This window comes from Chroicocephalus ridibundus, chromosome 9 (genome assembly GCF_963924245.1).
Source record: "Chroicocephalus ridibundus chromosome 9, bChrRid1.1, whole genome shotgun sequence".
NCBI lineage: Eukaryota > Metazoa > Chordata > Aves > Charadriiformes > Laridae > Chroicocephalus > Chroicocephalus ridibundus.
The window spans coordinates 28903379-28926747 of NC_086292.1; the positions used below are offsets into that span (position 1 = coordinate 28903379).

Consider the following 23369-nt stretch of genomic DNA (forward strand, 5'->3'; position numbering starts at 1 on the left):
GGAGGCCTTGGACTGCTACCCAGCTTTGGGCTAAAGGTTTTTTTTCCTCTCTCGGCAGAATGTCAACTGCCAGCGTTTCTCCGTGGTTGCCCTTTTGTTGTGCGGTGACAGCGCAGGACCGACGGAAAGGATCCGGAGTGCTCTGTGAGTACGAGGTACGTCTGCGATGGGTGTCTGCTTTCTTCCGAAAGTCCTGGTAGTGTGGACTTTGAAGTTAACACGAGGGCTTCGTCAGCTCTCCTTCTATAGTTTTTGTATGAAATATTTTAACAAAACAGTACAAATAATATAAGGTCTGTTCTGGCGCTCGTTAGGCCCATGCAAGGCGTGCTTCCCTGCGTTTGCTTTCTCTTCCTGAAAGCACAGTCGTCTTCTCTTTCTGTGTGCTTGCTCTTAAGTGATGCTGTGAAAATAATTGTGGACCAAAAGGGGGAAGAAACTGTTTGTGAGATTTCAGATGTTCAGGAGAAGCAGGCTCTGTGTTCCTGATAAAAGCTTTATGCTTTTCAGTCAGTCAGTGTTTAGGATACCTTATAGCAGGACTCGAGAAACCTTACTGAGATACTGGCATCTGTCCTAAAGCAATCGAGGTCCAATTGCTTTTCCACGAAGCATCAGCAGCCTCGTAACTAGTGAGGGTGAGTCCTGCTGTGGTTTTGCCGAGTGGTTGCTTCCATGGTGTCCTTTGTCCGTAACATAAGGTGTGTCATTTTGATGTTGGTTGGAAAGAGATTTTCCAAAATAGAACCCTTTCTCACTGAAGGCACTTGCCTTTTTATGAAGCTCCCCTCAGAGCGGGCCCTCAGAGATGAAGCACTGGGCCATAGAAGTCGTGAGCAACGAGACTTTGCGCTCTCTTTGCACTTCTTTGCCGGCCTTTGTGCTCTCGCTTGTAACAGTGGAGATATCACAGAACCCTGTTCCTATGGATTGCAGCCCCGGGGATTCGATTTCCTCCCCCCCACCCCCGACCTTCCAGAGTAAAACCATTGGGAGGGATCTCTTATCTCGCTGATTTTTCTATGCTAAATGAAACTTTTTTTAAAAAAAGCTGAAACTGTGTCATTTACAAACTGACTGGCAGCGTTTAAAACTGCCGCTGCTAATTAGCTGTGGCGTACATTTGGCGAGGCCACTGAAGCAGTTGGGTATTTGTTGCACGTGTTTAAAAGGAGAGGCAACTGAATGTAATGGGCTCTTTTCCCCTGGTACTTTGACGGGGAGCTCTGGACTTCTGCATTTCTGTATGCCATCACCTCCTGGAACAGGTAGATGTCCTGTGAAACTAGATAATCGACTTTGTTAGTGCTTTCCTCAATAGACAAAAATCATTCCGAGGTTTCTGAGGTGATTTTGCCGCATGTGCTGAGCGAGGCTTCTGGAGCGCCGGTCGCCCCTCGCTCGTCGGCTCCCGGCCCGCAGGAGCGGCTCCCCCCGGCCCGACACCCGAACGCGGTCTGCCAGCGCAGCCCCGTCTGTTTCTCGGGGAAAGCCCTTGGCCGTGCAGACGCCTCCGGGCCCAGCACAGGCTTCCCCCGGCCCGGCCCGGCCCGGCCCGGCCCGGCCGTCTTGGCCGCGGGGCCGCCGCCCCTTCCCGGCCCCGCGCCCCCTGCGCCTCTGCCCCGCGCCGCCGGGCCCCGCGCGCGCCGCTCCCGCCGGCCGTTGGGCTCGCGCGGAGCCGTTGGGCGGCGCGAGGCGCCTCGGGGGTGGCGGTTGCCCGGCCGAGGTCGCCCGGCTCTTCCCCCCGGCGCTGCCCGCGCTCCGCTGGCCGCGGTTTAGAGGCTTTTGGAGTTAGCGCAGCAGACGAGGCGATGGCTCCCGGCGCCCCGGCCTCACCCAAGGCAGGAGACGAGGCTCGGTTTCTGCCCGAGTTCCTCACGGGCGCTTTACCCGATTCAGTGGGTCGGCCCGTACCAGATTTACGCGGCCGCACAGTCAGCGTGTGGGAATTTTGGGCACTACTTGCAGGTCAGAGTTGGTTGCGTGCTGAAAACTTGTCCTGAAAGTCAAAATTTGGTCAAGATAATTGTCGATACTCCTGTCTTTCAATTTCAAGCAGAATTGGACTCCGTGATTGATCCCTATGGGTCCCTTCCAACCTGAGATAGTCTAGGGTTGGTGGTCTCCTGGTCTCCTGCTTGACGATCTTCTCTGCCCTGCCACCCCCCAGTGCCTCCAATACAAGCCGCTGAGGGAAATATTCATGACATTGAAAACAGTCATGTGAATTTCACCTGGTAGTTTTTAAAAGGGTTTACTACAGCCTCAGGGTGTCAACTCGAGGCAAGAGGGAACCAGGAAGACGGTAACACAGGCCTCCCAAAAGGGGTGGTTAAGTATGTCACTGGAACTGGAAGCCTTGCTGGGAGGAGAGTGCTTTGTAGAATACACTGTAACAGTTCTTGGATGTCTCTGGGGTTTTTTGTTTCTTCTGGTTGTTTGTTTTGTTTTGTTTTTTTTTTTCCCCTTGGGGTAAACATACAAAATGTTCAGAGATATGCCAAGGTCTTTCAGTCAGTTTAATTCTTGATACTTGTGTAAGGAAGCAGGTTGTGACACCTGTGCGATATTTACATAGAACAATCCAACCTGAAGAGTTTGGTAGGCCAGATGGTTTTGCAGGCCTCCAGTGAAAGAATCGACAGCCTTCCCTGGCCAAAATTCCTGTTGAACTTTCAAGAACAAGTAGCAGCAGAGTAAAATTCCAAGACTTCTCAGGCTCTTCATTTGTTCCTTTTGATTGCAGGGTTATCGTCCTCACTACCAGAAGTCCCTAAGGGTAAAGATAGAAGTGGTGCTCCACCAGTCAGAAGCCTGCGTGACGAATCCTTTAGACCTGGACTTGGATCAACACCTCTAGGCTCAAGAATACCAGTAAGTGGCTTAGATACCAGCCTGCTCGTAGGGGAAGATGTGAGGTAGTTTCCTGCTTCAGTGAATTCTTTTAACTGAGTTGTATCAACTGCCGTAGCAGAATGCCTGGTGGGTTCTTCGGCTCATGCTGTCGCGTAGTCTGGTTGCTTGGTGAGCCTGTTCCTGTGCGGCCCAAACGCGAGCTGCAGTGGTGGAGCTGTCTCCTACTGGGTTTGAGTTTGGGTACTGTAGAGAATGACAAATGCAAATCCTGCCTCTGCTATGCTTTGTCCATGACAAATGCAGTCTTGTTGCAGCTTTTCACCGTCCGGTAAATGTATTGGGCTGCTGATTGCCAGAAGGGTCCAAATATGTGTTATCTTTTCTTTTTGTGGGCACTAGAGGCATTTCCTGAACTAGGAGGAATTTTGCGCTGAGAGCGATATCTCACCAAACTTTGGGCCGGGAGGTGGGGTTGATTTTGAAAGAGTAACAGTAAAATTTCTAGAAGGTCATTCTAACAATAAGCGCCGCTACCTCCTTCAACTGAGCAGTCAAGTGATAGTTGGTTCTTTTTTGGTGAACGCGATTCTGTTGATACAAGGAGAAGGCCTCACTGAATGAGCAGTCTTTTGTGTGCGTGTTGCCTTCTGAAAAGTTTATTCTGCAAGTTTGAGTTCTCTGGGAAGGAGGGAACCCGACTGTCCTAAAGGACAGGATATTTAAAAAAGCCCCAATAAAAACGAGCAGCTATCAGAAGGCATGTTGCTAGGCCTCCTGGTGCTCCAGTTTGTTTGATCTTGTACCTACAAAATGCCATGGTTCGGGCTAAAAATGTACTGAAATAGTTTTGGATGTTGAAATCCTTCTATGTTAAAAAGAAATAACTCCTTCAGTGCAGTTGCGCTCAGTCATTGAGAGGAAAAGGAAGCGAGTGCGGAGGCTTACAAGTGGGGGTGATGCTCTCATGATTTCTAAGCCTTTTAGACAGTGAAAATGGGATGCTGGTGACTTGTGATCCTGGCATCCTTTCCATCGGGAGGCAGGTGAATGCGTGAGTTGCTCTACTCCAGCAACAGTGAGATGCCTGTTTTGAAGAAGTTAACCTATAAGTTTCTGAGCGTCAGTACCTAAAGCTACTTGGTTTCCCAAAGCATACGGGATTGGTGTTAGTAAGGGTTTTTTCAGATCCTGTTACCTAAAGCTCACCCTAAGCCTAACTAAGCTTTCTTCTTGTAGACCTTGTAAGGCTGAGTAATCAGCTGGAAATTCCAGAACGTAAGAGTTGAGGCTCCTGGATGTCCAGACTCTCTGCTAGACTCTATGTCAGAATGTAAAAACATTGTCACATAACTTTTCATGAGCAACTTTTAGTCGTCTTGTATTAAGTCTACGTGGAAACGTCTGTTCTTAGTCTTAAAAGCCAGGAGTAACTTAAGGCAAACAGTTACTCTTCTTGTCTGGTGCTTAAGTTCCCTGGAAATGATCTCTGCTGATCCGAGAAGTGTACCTGTAAGAATGATTTGTTACGCTTTCTGTGTTTTAATGCAGGCCAGCTTTTCTGTAACACAGAGCCCATTGGTTGGAAGCGTGCCATCAACTCCTGGATCAGGTAGATGTCCTGTCAAAACAGATAATCGGCTCTCTTACTGCTTTCCTCAATAGACAAAAATCATTGCTGCATCAGCTCCTTGCTAATTTATGAAGGAGTTGCATCTTTCTTTACTAGCTTTGCAAAAGGTACGTGGATGTGAAATACTTTTCCACTCTGAGAGCGACTGAATTGCAATCAACTTTACTTACGCCTTCTTCAAAACGTGTTGTTGAACTGAGCACAGAGGTGGTTGTACTTGAGTGAAGCCACTGAGACGGATGGGTCGTCTTCCATCTTCATAAAGTTTCCTATCTTCTGTATGAACCTGTGGCTTCTTGCTAAGCTTAATTGTGCTGCCTTGTTCCTGTTTGGGGTCTGTGTTCAGCTGCTGGTGTCCAGGGCTGAAGGGGAAAGTTAGGGTGTGAGTCATAAACTTTCCTAGCGTGCTTGCAGACGTGAAGGTCGGGTTGATTTGCTGGTTGTCTGTGTCTGCAGGTGAATCTCCCCCAGGCTCTTCCATAAGCAAATGAAATGCCTGCTACTGACTTGATTCTTTCCGTGTAGGCTCCTAAGCTTGTCTGTCTGGCAAAAGTAATTTGTGAAAGAATGCCATTTCAATTTGACAGCTTCAAGTATGTTCGGTCCTGCAAGTGTTGGGCAGCCTGGGAAGACGACTTTTTCTCCTGCTCAGCCAGATCCTTTTTATCCTCGAGGTGATTCCCAGAGGTCAGAGGATCAATGGGATGCCGCATGGGTAACTGTATTTGGGTAAGTGGATTTCCAAAGTATTAGAAAAATCAGGGCTGAAATCTCGGCAACGTGTGGAAAGAGGTACTTGGACGTGCTCTTTTCTGGCATTCCTAGGTTCTGCCGGAAATACAGCTGTGGTTAAAGCCAGTAACTGCACCGATGTTAGTGAAGCACCTCAACTTAAGCTGCCTGTTATTTTTTTTCAAGTTCGAAAGGCAGCCTTCTAACCATTGAGGTGTGGTGAAGTAAAAGAGCCTAGCTGAGGATATTCCTCAAGTCACTGCTTCTGAAATGGCATGAACGCCCTTGGCTCTTTTGGATTTCTGAAAACCCTTCATAGGGTTCTGTTGTAGCACCAGACTCCATAAACTGCTCATTGTAATTTTTTGCATATTTTTTCCCATGTTTCAGATTTCCTCAAGCATCAGCTTCCTATCTTCTTCTACGATTTGCTCAGTATGGAAACATATTAAAGCATGTGGTATGTCTTAGCTTGAGATTAATTTCTGAAAAGCTTCTGGCTCGTTCTTTAAAAGGCTGAGTGTCACAGTTGTCCCTTAATCTCACCTAGGTGTCCGACACAGGAAACTGGATGCATATTTGCTATCAGTCTAAGCTTCAAGCCCGGAAAGCCTTAAGCAAGGATGGAAGAATTTTTGGTGAATGTATCAGGATTGGTGTCAAGCCGTGTACGGATAAAGTAAGTTAACAGTTTTTATTGAAGTAGAAGGCACTGTGGTTTTGGGCTTCCTCTTTATTTGTCCCGACGTCTTCTATTTTTTCTGTTTTGAATTGCAAAGCCTAGGAACGTAACTTCTGTGGGCAGAGTCTCTTCTACCTTACATAAGCGTTTGGCAAAATTTCCTGCCGAGAAGGTTCACGATTGGAAAGTTCTGTGCTGCTTGGAAGTCACCCTGCCCCCACCAAACCGTGTTCCTTTCTTTTCAATAGTGGCTGGAGTGGGGCTGGCTGTATTTCAAGCTAATTTGATCACGGGCTATTAGTTTTTAGGCGTCGACAGTGCTCTGCCCATGAATTCCTGCAACTCTTTGCATTGGTTACCGTACAGGTGCGGGCTTCTGGTAGGGCTTCTGGTCTCTTCTTACCTTCTTTGCTGTTTTGGCGTCCAGTTTGTATCAATGACTGAATTGCCCAAAAGCTGAAACTCGAGAAGCAACGATCCAAGGCACGTAATTGTCAGGTCTCTGGTCTTTGTTCTTTGAATTTTCTGTCTCTTGTGCACGGTGTGTCCACTTTCAAATACCAATGAATAAGCCCATAATCCTTAACCTGTATTTTTGGAGGCAAGGGAGAATTCTGGAGACTAATGCGTTTGTGGGTTTGGCGTTAGTCTGTAAAGCTCGTCCTTGCAATTGGCAACTAGATAGCATGGCTTTGACAGGAGTGCTTGGGCTTCTGATTTAAAAGGAGCGGTTAGTTGCCCGGCTCAGTGCCCCCTGTGTTGAGCAGAGCGAGCTGCCGCCCCCACTGGAGACTGTTCCTGTCCTGTGTTTTGGATAGCCACCTCCTGCCAGATGTGCTGCTGGATTCCTGTTGTCTTGAGGCTGGTTGAAGGCTGTGCTCCGCTGAGTTGAAATGTGGCAAATTGGGTCTCCCCAGGCTGGTTGTCATTTCCCACCTTGTTTGCTCTGGGCTCTTGGGGAACTCGTGGTTCCCATCAAGTCACTCGCTGCCTCTTCCGTTTGACGTGCATTCCCTTCTAAACACCAGCTTACAGAAACGGAGCCTTCTGACTGCTTTCTAGCGTTTGGTAAGGGGACTGAGTGAAACTCCTTGGCAAACTGAATCTGAGCCAAGAGCTGCAAGCTGGTAAAGGATTGGAGTCGCTCCTGTAGGGATCAGGTCAAAGATTTTGAGAAGTATTTAGAAAGAGGTGGTTATGCTGCGTATGTTCAGCTGGGCCTGAGAAAAAGATACTGCTTGAGGCTTGCTGCAAGTCTGACAATTTTTCTATTTTCTCTCTACTCTTTCAAACTTGGCTGCCACTGAGTACGTGCAGGGAAGAGATTTCAAGCTTCCACTGCTTCGCAATGGCATAATGCAACGTATCAATGCTTGCGGTGGGGGAAATGCTTGGTGGTGCTCTGTACTGACAGGCAATGTACCCGTGGTCTTTGCTGACTTTGAGATGCGAAGATACGTTATCAAACGATCCTAGATAATAGTTCTAGATAATAAGGGTTGAAATACAGCTTTTTAGTATCTGTTTACATCATGTCATGCCTCTTTTTAAGACTGTGATGGAAAACTTTGCAAGAAGCTCTGCGTCCCCGATGTCTTCAGTTTTCACTCCACCTACAAAATCCGTGGCCAGCACACCAGTACAGCCTGCAAACTATACGACAAGGTTCCCCACAATGAGACCTCTCGTACCACCGTATAAAGCCTTCGCTAGTGACTACCAGGTAAGTTAAGGGGAACAGAAGCGTGTGTTTCTGTGTGCTGTCTCCTCTTAGTTGTATGAGGCTGTACGCACGTTCACTTCAATGTGAGCTTAGCCTTCACCTTTTCCTCCTGTCATTTCTTTCAAGATGTGTTTCAAGTACAAACTCTCTCTGTTCAGTCTCAAAAATAATAATAACAATAGCAGTAGTGATGACGGTAATAATGATGATAGTAGGAATCAAATAAAGCGATTGATGACTTGACGTGATTCCAGAGGTTTTGAAAATCTTTCAAACCTATTTTGTCAAAATCTAGTAACACTTTGGAAAAGAAAAAAACCCTGTGTATTTTAAAAAGAATTAACTGTGTGATCGCTGATTCTGTTTTCTCTCTTCCTCTTTCCCGCTGCCTTCTAGGTGTTTTTGGACGGAGAATCTCCTAGGAAAGGTGAAAGTATGGCATTTTAAACAATGGAATATGTGTTTGGCTGGTAACACACAGGAGGGAGTAAAACACCGAGTTGGTCAGGGTTTGAAGTAGGCTACTGGCATCCGTGGTTAGTTGTATAACTACTGGTGGCGGTATTTTAACTTACGTCTCACCTGTTATGCCTTCAGTTAATTCAGCAGATATGTAGCTTGCACTTTGAAGGCTGGTAATGTAGACGTGATTTTAAAAACTGAGTACGTGTAAAGAGAAGTGCTTTTTCCCCATTTGTGCTCTATTGTGTGATTGTAGAAAACGTATCAGCACTGACCATTTTTTTCCCTCTGTAATTACTTTCTGTAAATTACTTCCCAGTAAGTTGGAAATGTTTAAAATGGGGGCTTTGTTTCCCGATGCCTTTGAACTTATTTTTTGTTTGGTTGTGTTTTGTTTTTTTGTTTTGTGTTTTTTTTTTTTGAAAGGTGGTGGACTCCTTGGAGGAAGAACACTGTGCACAGCTGGCTCCCCAGGACTGGGACTGTTCTTAGTATTTGTGATGTTAATGTTTTTTTTAGCATTCATTGCTGTTTTATAATTATCTCTGGCATCATGTTCTCAATGTCATAGCAACTTTTTAACTCGTTGTTTTATAGATAAAGCTAAATAAAGTTAAGTTTTTCCTTCTATTGTTTTTTAAATGGCTGTGAGGACGTTTTTCTGTAATGCATCTAAACTGTGCTTCTATCAACAAAGTCATATTTTCCACTTCTTGGGAAGGAAAACTCAAGGGATCAGGGCCAGCCAGCATGGGTTTAGGAAAGGGAGGTCCTGCTTAACCAACCTGATCTCTTTCTGTGACGACGTGACCTGCCTTCTGGGCGCGGGGAAGGCTGTGGACGTTGTCTGTCTGGACTTTGGTAAGGCCTTTGTCACCGTCCCCCACAGCATTCTCCTGGAGAAGCTGGCGAATCATGGCATAGACAAGTGTACTCTCTGCTGGGTTAAAAACCGGCTGGATGGCCGTGCCCAGAGAGTTGTGATTAATGGGGTGAAAGCCTTGTGGCGGCCCGTCACCAGTGGTGTCCCTCGGGGCTCAGTTTTGGGGCCGGCTTTGTTTAATGTCTTTATCAATGATCTGGATGAGGCCATTGAGTGCACCCAAGGGCCGGGTCCTGCATTTCGGTCACAGCAACCCCAAGCAACGCTTCAGGCTTGGGGAAGAGTGGCTGGAAAGCTGCCCAGCAGAAAAGGACCTGGGGGTGCTGGTAGACGGCCAGCTTAACATGAGCCAGCAGTGTGCCCAGGTGGCCAAGAAGGCCCACAGCATTCTGGCCCGTATCAGGAATAGTGTGGCCAGCAGGAGCAGGGAAGCGATGGTGCCTCTGTACCGGGCCCTGGTGAGGCCTCACCTCGAGTGCTGTGTTCAGTTCTGGGCCCCTCTGTACAAGAGGGACACTGAAGTGCTGGAGCGTGTCCAGAGGAGAGCTACAAGGCTGGTGAGGGGTCTGGAGACCAGGTCACATGAGGAGAGGCTGAGGGAGCTGGGCATGTTTAGCTTGGAGAAGAGGAGGCTGAGGGGAGACCTCATTGCCCTCTACAGGTACCTGAAGGGAGCCGTTGGGCGGCGTGAGGCGCCTCGGAGGTGGCTGTTGCCCGGCCAAGGTCGCCCGGCTCTTCCCCCCGGCGCTGCCCGCGCTCCGCTGGCCGCGTTTTAGAGCAGAGGAGGCGATGGCTCCCGGTGCCCTGGCCTCACCAAAGGCAGCAGACGAGGCTCGGTTTCTGCCCGAGTTCCTCTCGGGCGGTTTACCCGATTTGGCGGGGAGGCCGATACTGTGCGGCCACGCAAATCTGGTCAGCGTGTGGGAATATTTGTCTGTGTTCTTCTCTGAGCAGTATGAATGAGTAGTTAACAGCTTCACCGATTAACTTCATGTCCTGGGCGGTCCAGAAGTTCCACTTTTTGCTGTCTTCTGCCTAAGTCAGCAGCTGCAGCAGAACAAACACGTGCGACATGTCCTTTGGTTTCACACCCTCTTCGAGGTCAGGCACCTTCTGTGGTGTCTCGGCCACATCCCGGCCAAAACCTCTCGACCAACAGGCTTTTCTCTGTGGAGGTCACCGATGGGCACCCAGGGCACAGGACGAAGCTGGGGCTCGTGCTGAGTAAAGTCCCCAGAGCACCTGGGGAGAAGCGAGGTTTCTGCCTCGGGCCGCTTGGGGCTTCACCGACGGGAGTCCAGAAGAAGCCCCTGCGCGGGCAGATTCCGCGGCTTCTGAGGTGATTTTCCCGCATGTGCTGAGCGAGGCTTCTGGAGCGCCGGTCGGGCAGTGCGCCAGGCTTTTTTCGTGCTTGCGCAAATAAACCTCTACAGTTTTTAAGAAGAAAAAGCCGTGTTTTGGTGAATCCCGCCTGCCCGGCCGCACGGCCCCGCCGCCATGGCACCGGCCCCGGCCCCCGCCGCAGCGCCCTCACCATGGCAAGCGCTGTGGCGCGCATGCGCGGGAGAATGGGCCAATCACAGCGCGGGCACCGCGCTCCCATTGGTCGGGTGGTGTCGCTTCGCCGCGCTCCGATTGGCCGGAGCGCATCGCCTGGGCGGGGCAGGGTAGGGATTGACGGCGAGGATTGACGACCCCTGGAGCCCAGCTGCCTAGGAGCGGAGTGGGCGATGGCCAATGGGCGCGCGGCGTGGGCGGGCCGTCGTCGGCGGGCCGGAAGGGAAGGGGGCGTGGGGAAAATGGCGGGCAGGTGGAAGCGGGCGCGGAGGGGCCCGTGGGGAAAGCGGGTCCTGGCGGGCGGGTCGTCGCGGTCCGGTCCGGGGCCGCGGCGAGCACGTCGTGAAGCATCGGGACCTCGTGAAGGTGAGGCAGGGGGCGGCGGGGTCCCGAGGCGAGACGGGGGGACGTGAGGGGGGCACGGGGAGCCTGCGTGGTCGCTGTGGTGTCGGAGGGGGCTGGCTGGGCCCGGCTTCCCGCGGGGTCCCTTCGGCCGGGAGGGGTTGGGGTGCGCTGCTGGCGATGCCGGAGCAATGAAACCCGGAGCGGCGGTCCTCGAGCGGCGGCCGGGCCGAGCTGGTGCCGCCCCGCAGGGACGCGGGGCCGGGCCCTCGGTAGTTCCCCAGCGCTCCCCACAACCGTCTCCGACAAGTTTTTTTGCCCAAGGAGAGGCTACGTTTAAAAGTTAATGAGTTTCCTCTCAAACGTGCCCCTCCATGCAATTGAGTTATGAGAACGAAACCCCCCAAAATGACACAACTCGCGGAGATCTGGGCCGTTTCTGGACACACGTTGCTTGCGGGCAAATGTCCTCGGGGTACAGATGGTCTGCACGTCACGCTCTGAGGAGACAGTCTGCTGAGAGAGGGGAAGACACAAGGTCCTGGGGCTTTTGTTTGTTTGTTTTGTGGGGATGTGAGTTTTTGGGGGGCCGTATGCGTGTTTGTGTGTGCGTGTGTGTGCTTTCAAAAAGAGAGTGCGATGTCGACTGCAGGTGGCAGCCTGCAGAGCTCTGCTGCTGCCTGAGCTCTCCTTGTCTTTTTCCCTCCTCTTTCAGGGCTGTGACTTTCAGTCGGGTAATTTTAGAAGAGCAGTTAAGTGACTTGTCTGTGTAAAAGTGCTGGTAATTGCAGGAAGGTAACTGCTTGAACCCGTTGTGAAAATGTTGGCTGCAAGTGGAATTTCTGAAGGAAGAGCAGCCACGTCAGGAAGCGAATGGCAAGTTGCGCATCCTCTGAAAGGGGTGCGGGTGAAGCTGAGCTTGGGCGTGCAGCCTGCGCTGTCGGGGACGCTCGGGGGCTCCTCGCCAAAGCAGCCGGGCGTGCGCGGGCACCCGCAGGGTTGCGCTCTGGTCTGAGAGCGTGCCCTGCTTTTGCTGTTGGGCGAGGGAATAGAGCGTGTGCCCGGTAAAGCCAAGGGCAGCCAAAAGCTGGGAGGGAGCCTGCGCGGGTTTGGTGGCGCAAGGGCAGTTTGAAAAGATCGTGGCCGTTTGGAGAAACGGCCTGGGAAAAACAGCTGCTTTGTTGCAAGGAGGCAGTTTGGAAGGACACGTGGTTGCTGCACCCTTTAAGAAAAATATTCAGCTCAGGACGTATAGGGTGAGGAGACCTAGGCTCTGCTTGGCTCGAGAAAATGTCCGTAGGCGTCTGTGCCTGTCACCTGCGTGTGCTGGGGAAAGTGGCTCTGGGGGAAGTAAAGCTGCCAGCGAGTCAAAAAAATGCCAAGCTCTAGTGGCCGGTATCAATTACTGTGCCAGAGATGGTGCCCAATGCTTTTTCCTCCACTCGGCTGCAGCCTCTGCAAACCCCCAAGGAAGAAGGAGGCCTTGGACTGCTACCCAGCTTTGGGCTAAAGGTTTTTTTTCCTCTCTCGGCAGAATGTCAACTGCCAGCGTTTCTCCGTGGTTGCCCTTTTGTTGTGCGGTGACAGCGCAGGACCGACGGAAAGGATCCGGAGTGCTCTGTGAGTACGAGGTACGTCTGCGATGGGTGTCTGCTTTCTTCCGAAAGTCCTGGTAGTGTGGACTTTGAAGTTAACACGAAGGCTTCGTCAGCTCTCCTTCTATAGCATTTGTATGAAATATTTTAACAAAACAGTACAAATAATATAAGGTTTGTTCTGGCGCACGTTAGGCCCATGCAAGGCGTACTTCCCTGCGTTTGCTTTCTCTTCCTGAAAGCACAGTCGTCTTCTCTTTCTGCGTGCTTGCTCTTAAGTGATGCTGTGAAAATAATTGCGGACCAAAAGGGGGAAGAAACTGTTTGTGAGATTTCAGATGTTCAGGAGAAGCAGGCTCTGTGTTCCTGATAAAAGCTTTATGCTTTTCAGTCAGTCAGTGTTTAGGATACCTTATAGCAGGACTCGAGAAACCTTACTGAGATACTGGCATCTGTCCTAAAGCAATCGAGGTCCAATTGCTTTTCCACGAAGCATCAGCAGCCTCGTAACTAGTGAGGGTGAGTCCTGCTGTGGTTTTGCCGAGTGGTTGCTTCCATGGTGTCCTTTGTCCGTAACATAAGGTGTGTCATTTTGATGTTGGTTGGAAAGAGATTTTCCAAAATAGAACCGTTTCTCACTGAAGGCACTTGCCTTTTTATGAAGCTCCCCTCAGAGGTCAGAGCGGGCCCTCAGAGATGAAGCACTGGGCCATAGAAGTCGTGAGCAACGAGACTTTGCGCTCTCTTTGCACTTCTTTGCCGGCCTTTGTGCTCTCGCTTGTAACAGTGGAGATATCATAGAACCCTGTTCCTATGGATTGCAGCCCCGGGGATTTGATTTCCTCCCCCCACCCCCGACCTTCCAGAGTAAAACCATTGGGAGGGATCTCTTATCTCGCTGATTTTTCTATGCTAAATGAAACTTTTTTTAAAAAAAGCTGAAACTGTGTCATTTACAAACTGACTGGCAGCGTTTAAAACTGCCACTGCTAATTAGCTGTGGCGTACATTTGGCGAGGCCACTGAAGCAGTTGGGTATTTGTTGCACGTGTTTAAAAGGAGAGGCAACTGAATGTAATGGGCTCTTTTCCCCTGGTACTTTGACGGGGAGCTCTGGACTTCTGCATTTCTGTATGCCATCACCTCCTGGAACAGGTAGATGTCCTGTGAAACTAGATAATCGACTTTGTTAGTGGTTTCCTCAATAGACAAAAATCATTCCGCGGCTTCTGAGGTGATTTTGCCGCATGTGCTGAGCGAGGCTTCTGGAGCGCCGGTCGCCCCTCGCTCGTCGGCTCCCGGCCCGCAGGAGCGGCTCCCCCCGGCCCGACACCCGAACGCGGTCTGCCAGCGCAGCCCCGTCTGTTTCTCGGGGAAAGCCCTTGGCCGTGCAGACGCCTCCGGGCCCAGCACAGGCTTCCCCCGGCCCGGCCCGGCCCGGCCCGGCCCGGCCGTCTTGGCCGCGGGGCCGCCGCCCCTTCCCGGCCCCGCGCCCCCTGCGCCTCTGCCCCGCGCCGCCGGGCCCCGCGCGCGCCGCTCCCGCCGGCCGTTGGGCTCGCGCGGAGCCGTTGGGCGGCGCGAGGCGCCTCGGGGGTGGCGGTTGCCCGGCCGAGGTCGCCCGGCTCTTCCCCCCGGCGCTGCCCGCGCTCCGCTGGCCGCGTTTTAGAGGCTTTTGGAGTTAGCGCAGCAGACGAGGCGATGGCTCCCGGCGCCCCGGCCTCACCCAAGGCAGGAGACGAGGCTCGGTTTCTGCCCGAGTTCCTCACGGGCGCTTTACCCGATTCAGTGGGTCGGCCCGTACCAGATTTACGCGGCCGCACAGTCAGCGTGTGGGAATTTTGGGCACTACTTGCAGGTCAGAGTGGGTTGCGTGCTGAAAACTTGTCCTGAAAGTCAAAATTTGGTCAAGATAATTGTCGATGCTCCTGTCTTTCAATTTCAAGCAGAATTGGACTCCGTGATCCCTATGGGTCCCTTCCAACTTGAGATAGTCTAGGGTTGGTGGTCTCCTGGTCTCCTGCTTGACGATCTTGTCTGCCCTGCCACCCCCCGGTGCCTCCAATACAAGCCGCTGAGGGAAATATTCATGAAATTGAAAATAGTCATGTGAATTTCACCTGGTAGTTTTTAAAAGGGTTTAGTACAGCCTCAGGGTGTCAACTCGAGGCAAGAGGGAACCAGGAAGACGGTAACACAGGCCTCCCAAAAGGGGTGGTTCAGTATGTCACTGGAACTGGAAACCTTGCTGGGAGGAGAGTGCTTTGTAGAATACACTGTAACAGTTCTTGGATGTCTCTGGGGTTTTTTGTTTCTTCTGGTTGTTTGTTTTGTTTTGTTTTTTTTTTTCCCCTTGGGGTAAACATACAAAATGTTCAGAGATATGCCAAGGTCTTTCAGTCAGTTTAATTCTTGATACTTGTGTAAGGAAGCAGGTTGTGACACCTGTGCGATATTTACATAGAACAATCCAACCTGAAGAGTTTGGTAGGCCAGATGGTTTTGCAGGCCTCCAGTGAAAGAATCGACAGCCTTCCCTGGCCAAAATTCCTGTTGAACTTTCAAGAACAAGTAGCAGCAGAGTAAAATTCCAAGACTTCTCAGGCTCTTCATTTGTTCCTTTTGATTGCAGGGTTATCGTCCTCACTACCAGAAGTCCCTAAGGGTAAAGATAGAAGTGGTGCTCCACCAGTCAGAAGCCTCTATGATGAATCCTTTAGACCTGGACTTGGATCAACACCTCTAGGCTCAAGAATACCAGTAAGTGGCTTAGATACCAGCCTGCTCGTAGGGGAAGATGTGAGGTAGTTTCCTGCTTCAGTGAATTCTTTTAACTGAGTTGTATCAACTGCCGTAGCAGAATGCCTGGTGGGTTCTTCGGCTCATGCTGGGGCGTAGTCTGGTTGCTTGGTGAGCCTGTTCCTGTGCGGCCCAAACGCGAGCTGCAGTGGTGGAGCTGTCTCCTACTGGGTTTGAGTTTGGGTACTGTAGAGAATGACAAATGCAAATCCTGCCTCTGCTATGCTTTGTCCATGACAAATGCAGTCTTGTTGCAGCTTTTCACCGTCCGGTAAATGTATTGGGCTGCTGATTGCCAGAAGGGTCCAAATATGTGTTATCTTTTCTTTTTGTGGGCACTAGAGGCATTTCCTGAACTAGGAGGAATTTTGCGCTGAGAGCGATATCTCACCAAACTTTGGGCCGGGAGGCGGGGTTGATTTTGAAAGAGTAACAGTAAAATTTCTAGAAGGTCATTCTAACAATAAGCGCCGCTACCTCCTTCAACTGAGCAGTCAAGTGATAGTTGGTTCTTTTTTGCTGAACGCGATTCTGTTGATACAAGGAGAAGGCCTCACTGAATGAGCAGTCTTTTGTGTGTGTGTTGCCTTCTGAAAAGTTTATTCTGCAAGTTTGAGTTCTCTGGGAAGGAGGGAACCCTACTGTCCTAAAGGACAGGATATTTAAAAAAGCCCCAATAAAAATGAGCAGCTGTCAGAAGGCATGTTGCTAGGCCTCCTGGTGCTCCAGTTTGTTTGATCTTGTACCTACAAAATGCCATGGTTCGGGCTAAAAATGTACTGAAATAGTTTTGGATGTTGAAATCCTTCTATGTTAAAAAGAAATAACTCCTTCAGTGCAGTTGCGCTAAGTGGTTGAGAGGAAAAGGAAGCGAGTGCGGAGGCTTACAAGTGGGGGTGATGCTCTCATGATTTCTAAGCCTTTTAGACAGTGAAAATGGGATGCTGGTGACTTGTGATCCTGGCATCCTTTCCATCGGGAGGCAGGTGAATGCGTGAGTTGCTCTACTCCAGCAACAGTGAGATGCCTGTTTTGAAGAAGTTAACCTATAAGTTTCTGAGCGTCAGTACCTAAAGCTACTTGGTTTCCCAAAGCATACGGGATTGGTGTTAGTAAGGGTTTTTTCAGATCCTGTTACCTAAAGCTCACCCTAAGCCTAACTAAGCTTTCTTCTTGTAGACCTTGTAAGGCTGAGTAACCAGCTGGAAATTCCAGAACGTAAGAGTTGAGGCTCCTGGATGTCCAGACTCTCTGCTAGACTCTATGTCAGAATGTAAAAACATTGTCACATAACTTTTCATGAGCAACTTTTAGTCGTCTTGCATTAAGTCTACGTGGAAACGTCTGTTCTTAGTCTTAAAAGCCAGGAGTAACTTAAACAGTTACTCTTCTTGTCTGGTGCTTAAGTTCCCTGGAAATGATCTCTGCTGATCCGAGAAGTGTACCTGTAAGAATGATTTGTTACGCTTTCTGTGTTTTAATGCAGGCCAGCTTTTCTGTAACACAGAGCCCATTGGTTGGAAGCGTGCCATCAACTCCTGGATCAGGTAGATGTCCTGTCAAAACAGATAATCGGCTCTCTTACTGCTTTCCTCAATAGACAAAAATCATTGCTGCATCAGCTCCTTGCTAATTTATGAAGGAGTGGCATCTTTCTTTACTAGCTTTGCAAAAGGTACGTGGATGTGAAATACTTTTCCACTTTGAGAGCGACTGAATTGCAATCAACTTTACTTACGCCTTCTTCAAAATGTGTTGTTGAACTGAGCACAGAGGTGGTTGTACTTGAGTGAAGCCACTGAGACGGATGGGTCTTCTTCCATCTTCATAAAGTTTCCTATCTTCTGTATGAACCTGTGGCTTCTTGCTAAGCTTAATTGTGCTGCCTTGTTCCTGTTTGGGGTCTGTGTTCAGCTGCTGGTGTCCAGGGCTGAAGGGGAAAGTTAGGGTGGGAGTCATAAAATTTCCTAGCGTGCTTGCAGACGTGAAGGTCGGGTTGATTTGCTGGTTGTCTGTGTCTGCAGGTGAATCTCCCCCAGGCTCTTCCATAAGCAAATGAAATGCTTGCTACTGACTTGATTCTTTCCGTGTAGGCTCCTAAGCTTGTCTGTCTGGCAAAAGTAATTTGTGAAAGAATGCCATTTCAATTTGACAGCTTCAAGTATGTTCGGTCCTGCAAGCGTTGGGCAGCCTAGGAAGACGACTCTTTCTCCTGCTCAGCCAGATCCTTTTCATACTCGAGGTGATTCCCAGAGGTCAGAGGATCAATGGGATGCCGCATGGGTAACTGTATTTGGGTAAGTGGATTTCCAAAGTATTAGAAAAATCAGGGCTGAAATCTCGGCAACGTGTGGAAAGAGGTACTTGGACGTGCTCTTTTCTGGCATTCCTAGGTTCTGCCGGAAATACAGCTGTGGTTAAAGCCAGTAACTGCACCGATGTTAGTGAAGCACCTGAACTTAAGCTGCCTGCTATTTTTTTTTCAAGTTCGAAAGGCAGCCTTCTAACCATCGAGGTGTGGTGAAGTAAAAGAGCCTAGCTGAGAATATTCCTCAAGTCGCTGCTTCTGAAATGGCACGAACGCCCTTGGCTCTTTTGGATTTCTGAAAACCCTTCATAGGGTTCTGTTGTAGCACCAGACTCCATAAACTACTCATTGTAATTTTTTGCATATTTTTTCCCATGTTTCAGATTTCCTCAAGCATCAGCTTCCTATCTTCTTCTACGGTTTGCTCAGTATGGAAACATATTAAAGCATGTGGTATGTCTTAGCTTGAGATTAATTTCTGAAAAGCTTCTGGCTCGTTCTTTAAAAGGCTGAGTGTCACAGTTGTCCCTTAATCTCACCTAGGTGTCCGACACAGGAAACTGGATGCATATTTGCTATCAGTCTAAGCTTCAAGCCCGGAAAGCCTTAAGCAAAGATGGGAGAATTTTTGGTGAATGTATCAGGATTGGTGTCAAGCCGTGTACAGATAAAGTAAGTTAACAGTTGTTTTTATTGAAGTAGAAGGCACTGTGGTTTTGGGCTTCCTCTTTATTTCTCCCGACGTCTTCTATATTTTCGGTTTTGAATTGCAAAGCCTAGGAAGTTAACTTCTGTGGGCAGAGTCTCTTCTACCTTACATAAGCGTTTGGCAAAATTTCCTGCCGAGAAGGTTCACGATTGGAAACTTCTGTGCTGCTTGGAAGTCACCCTGCCCCCACCAAACCATGTTCCTTTCTCTTCAATAGTGGCTGGAGTGGGGCTGGCTGTATTTCAAGCTAATTTGATCACGGGCTATTAGTTTTTAGGCGTCGACAGTGCTCTGCCCATGAATTCCTGCAACTCTTTGCATTGGTTACCGTACAGGTGCGGGCTTCTGGTAGGGCTTCTGGTCTCTTCTTACCTTCTTTGCTGTTTTGGCGTCCAGTTTGTATCAATGACTGAATTGCCCAAAAGCTGAAACTCGAGAAGCAACGATCCAAGGCACGTAATTGTCAGGTCTCTGGTCTTTGTTCTTTGAATTTTCTGTCTCTTGTGCACGGTGTGTCCACTTTCAAATAGCAATGAATAAGCCCATAATCCTTAACCTGTATTTTTGGAGGCAAGGGAGAATTCTGGAGACTAATGCGTTTGTGGGTTTGGCGTTAGTCTGTAAAGCTCGTCCTTGCAATTGGCAACTAGATAGCATGGCTTTGACAGGAGTGCTTGGGCTTCTGATTTAAAAGGAGCAGTTAGTTGCCCGGCTCAGTGCCCCTTGTGTTGAGCAGAGCGAGCTGCCGCCCCCACTGGAGACTACTCCTGTCCTGTGTTTTGGATAGCCACCTCCTGCCAGATGTGCTGCTGGATTCCTGTTGTCTTGAGGCTGGTTGAAGGCTCTTCTCCGCTGAGTTGAAATGTGGCAAATTGGGTCTCCCCAGGCTGGTTGTCATTTCCCACCTTGTTTGCTCTGGGCTCTTGGGGAACTCGTGGTTCCCATCAAGTCACTCGCTGCCTCTTCCATTTGACGTGCATTCCCTTCTAAACACCAGCTTACAGAAACGGAGCCTTCTGACTGCTTTCTAGCGTTTGGTAAGGGGACTGAGTGAAACTCCTTGGCAAACTGAATCTGAGCCAAGAGCTGCAAGCTGGTAAAGGATTGGAGTCGCTCCTGTAGGGATCGGGTCAAAGATTTTGAGAAGTATTTAGAAAGAGGTGGTTATGCTGCGTATGTTCAGCTGGGCCTGAGAAAAAGATACTGCTTGAGGCTTGCTGCAAGTCTGACAATTTTTCTATTTTCTCTCTACTCTTTCAAACTTGGCTGCCACTGAGTACGTGCAGGGAAGAGATTTCAAGCTTCCACTGCTTCGCAATGGCATAATGCAACGTATCAATGCTTGCGGTGGGGGAAATGCTTGGTGGTGCTCTGTACTGACAGGCAATGTACCCGTGGTCTTTGCTGACTTTGAGATGCGAAGATACGTTATCAAACGATCCTAGATAATAGTTCTAGATAATAAGGGTTGAAATACAGCTTTTTAGTATCTGTTTACATTATGTCATGCCTCTTTTTAAGACTGTGATGGAAAACTTTGCAAGAAGCTCTGCGCCCCCGATGTCTTCAGTTTTCACTCCACCTACAAAATCCGTGGCCAGCACACCAGTACAGCCTGCAAACTATACGACAAGGTTCCCCACAATGAGACCTCTCGTACCACCATATAAAGCCTTCGCTAGTGACTACCAGGTAAGTTAAGGGGAACAGAAGCGTGTGTTTCTGTGTGCTGTCTCCTCTTAGTTGTATGAGGCTGTACGCACGTTCACTTCAATGTGAGCTTAGCCTTCACCTTTTCCTCCTGTCATTTCTTTCAAGATGTGTTTCAAGTACAAACTCTCTCTGTTCAGTCTCAAAAATAATAATAACAATAGCAGTAGTGATGACGATAATAATGATGATAGTAGGAATCAAATAAAGCGATTGATGACTTGACGTGATTCCAGAGGTTTTGAAAATCTTTCAAACCTATTTTGTCAAAATCTAGTAACACTTTGGAAAAGAAAAAAACCCTGTGTATTTTAAAAAGAATTAACTGTGTGATCGCTGATTCTCTTTTCTCTCTTCCTCTTTCCCGCTGCCTTCTAGGTGTTTTTGGACGGAGAATCTCCTAGGAAAGGTGAAAGTATGGCATTTTAAACAATGGAATATGTGTTTGGCTGGTAACACACAGGAGGGAGTAAAACACCGAGTTGGTCAGGGTTTGAAGTAGGCTACTGGCATCCGTGGTTAGTTGTATAACTACTGGTGGCGGTATTTTAACTTACGTCTCACCTGTTATGCCTTCAGTTAATTCAGCAGATATGTAGCTTGCACTTTGAAGGCTGGTAATGTAGACGTGATTTTAAAAACTGAGTAGGTGTAAAGAGAAGTGCTTTTTCCCCATTTGTGCTCTATTGTGTGATTGTAGAAAACGTATCAGCACTGACCATTTTTTTCCCTCTGTAATTACTTTCTGTAAATTACTTCCCAGTAAGTTGGAAATGTTTAAAATGGGGGCTTTGTTTCCCGATGCCTTTGAACTTATTTTTTCTTTGGTTGTGTTTTGTTTTTTTGTTTTGTGTTTTTTTTTTTTTTGAAAGGTGGTGGACTCCTTGGAGGAAGAACACTGTGCACAGCTGGCTCCCCAGGACTGGGACTGTTCTTAGTATTTGTGATGTTAATGTTTTTTTTAGCATTCATTGCTGTTTTATAATTATCTCTGGCATCATGTTCTCAATGTCATAGCAACTTTTTAACTCGTTGTTTTATAGATAAAGCTAAATAAAGTTAAGTTTTTCCTTGTATTGTTTTTTAAATGGCTGTGAGGACGTTTTTCTGTAATGCATATAAACTGTGCTTCTATCAACAGAGTCATATTTTCCACTTCTTGGGAAGTAAAACTCAAGGGATCAGGGCCAGCCAGCATGGGTTTAGGAAAGGGAGGTCCTGCTTAACCAACCTGATCTCTTTCTGTGACCACGTGACCCGCCTTCTGGGCGCGGGGAAGGCTGTGGACGTTGTCTATCGGGGAGGCCGATACCAGATTTGTGTGGCCGCACGGGCAGCGTGTGGGAATATTTGTCTGTGTTCTTCTCTGAGCAGTATGAATGAGTAGTTAACAGCTTCACTGATTAACTTCACGTCCTGGGCGGTCCAGAAGTTCCACTTTTTGCTGTCTTCTGCCTAAGTCAGCAGCTGCAGCAGAACAAACACGTGCGACATGTCCTTTGGTTTCACACCCTCTTCGAGGTCAGGCACCTTCTGTGGTGTCTCGGCCACATCCCGGCCAAAACCTCTCGACCAACAGGCTTTTCTCTGTGGAGGTCCCCGATGGGCACCCAGGGCACGGGACGAAGCTGGGGCTCGTGCTGAGTAAAGTCCCCAGAGCACCTGGGGAGAAGCGAGGTTTCTGCCTCGGGCCGCTTGGGGCTTCACCGATGGGAGTCCAGAAGAAGCCCCTGCGCGGGCAGATTCCGCGGCTTCTGAGGTGATTTTCCCGCATGTGCTGAGCGAGGCTTCTGGAGCGCCGGTCGGGCAGTGCGCCAGGCTTTTTTCGTGCTTGCGCAAATAAACCTCTACAGTTTTTAAGAAGAAAAAGCCGTGTTTTGGTGAATCCCGCCTGCCCGGCCCCGCCGCCATGGCACCGGCCCCGGCCCCCGCCGCAGCGCCCTCACCATGGCAAGCGCTGTGGCGCGCATGCGCGGGAGAATGGGCCAATCACAGCGCGGGCACCGCGCTCCCATTGGTCGGGTGGGGTCGCTTCGCCGCGCTCCGATTGGCCGGAGCGCATCGCCGGGGCGGGGCAGGATGGGGATTGACGGCGAGGATTGACGACCACTGGAGCCCAGCTGCCTAGGAGCGGAGTGGGCGATGGCCAATGGGCGCGCGGCGTGGGCGGGCCGTCGTCGGCGGGCCGGAAGGGAAGGGGGCGTGGGGAAAATGGCGGGCAGGTGGAAGCGGGCGCGGAGGGGCCCGTGGGGAAAGCGGGTCCTGGCGGGCGGGTCGTCGCGGTCCGGTCCGGGGCCGGGGCGAGCACGTCGTGAAGCATCGGGACCTCGTGAAGGTGAGGCAGGGGGCGGCGGGGTCCCGAGGCGAGACGGGGGGACGTGAGGGGGGCACGGGGAGCCTGCGTGGTCGCTGTGGTGTCGGAGGGGGCTGGCTGAGCCCGGCTTCCCGCGGGGTCCCTTCGGCCGGGAGGGGTTGGGGTGCGCTGCTGGCGATGCCGGAGCAATGAAACCCGGAGCGGCGGTCCTCGAGCGGCGGCCGGGCCGAGCTGGTGCCGCCCCGCAGGGACGCGGGGCCGGGCCCTCGGTAGTTCCCCAGCGCTCCCCACAACCGTCTCCGACAAGTTTTTTTGCCCAAGGAGAGGCTACGTTTAAAAGTCAATGAGTTTCCTCTCAAACGTGCCCCTCCATGCAATTGAGGTATGAGAACGAAACCCCCCAAAATGACACAACTCGCGGAGATCTGGGCCGTTTCTGGACACACATTGCTTGCGGGCAAATGTCCTCGGGGTACAGATGGTCTGCACGTCACGCTCTGAGGAGACAGTCTGCTGAGAGAGGGGAAGACACAAGGTCCTGGGGCTTTTGTTTGTTTGTTTTGTGGAGATGTGAGTTTTTGGGGGGGGGCGTATGTGTGTGTGTGTGTGTGTGCTTTCAAAAAGAGAGTGCGATGTTGACTGCAGGTGGCAGCCTGCAGAGCTCTGCTGCTGCCTGAGCTCTCCTTGTCTTTTTCCCTCCTCTTTCAGGGCTGTGACTTTCAGTCGGGTAATTTTAGAAGAGCAGTTAAGTGACTTGTCTGTGTAAAAGTGCTGGTAATTGCAGGAAGGTAACTGCTTGAACCCGTTGTGAAAATGTTGGCTGCAAGTGGAATTTCTGAAGGAAGAGCAGCCACGTCAGGAAGCGAATGGCAAGTTGCGCATCCTCTGAAAGGGGTGCGGGTGAAGCTGAGCTTGGGCGTGCAGCCTGCGCTGTCGGGGACGCTCGGGGGCTCCTCGCCAAAGCAGCCGGGCGTGCGCGGGCACCCGCAGGGTTGCGCTCTGGTCTGAGAGCGTGCCCTGCTTTTGCTGTTGGGCGAGGGAATAGAGCGTGTGCCCGGTAAAGCCAAGGG

The 23369-nt window shown here is 50.1% G+C and overlaps 1 pseudogene; it reads left to right on the forward strand.

Annotated features, from left to right (window-relative positions):
* Positions 1 to 17537: 17537 nt before the first annotated feature.
* Positions 17538 to 21073, forward strand: LOC134520926 (nucleoporin NUP35-like; annotated as a pseudogene).
* Positions 21074 to 23369: the final 2296 nt, after the last annotated feature.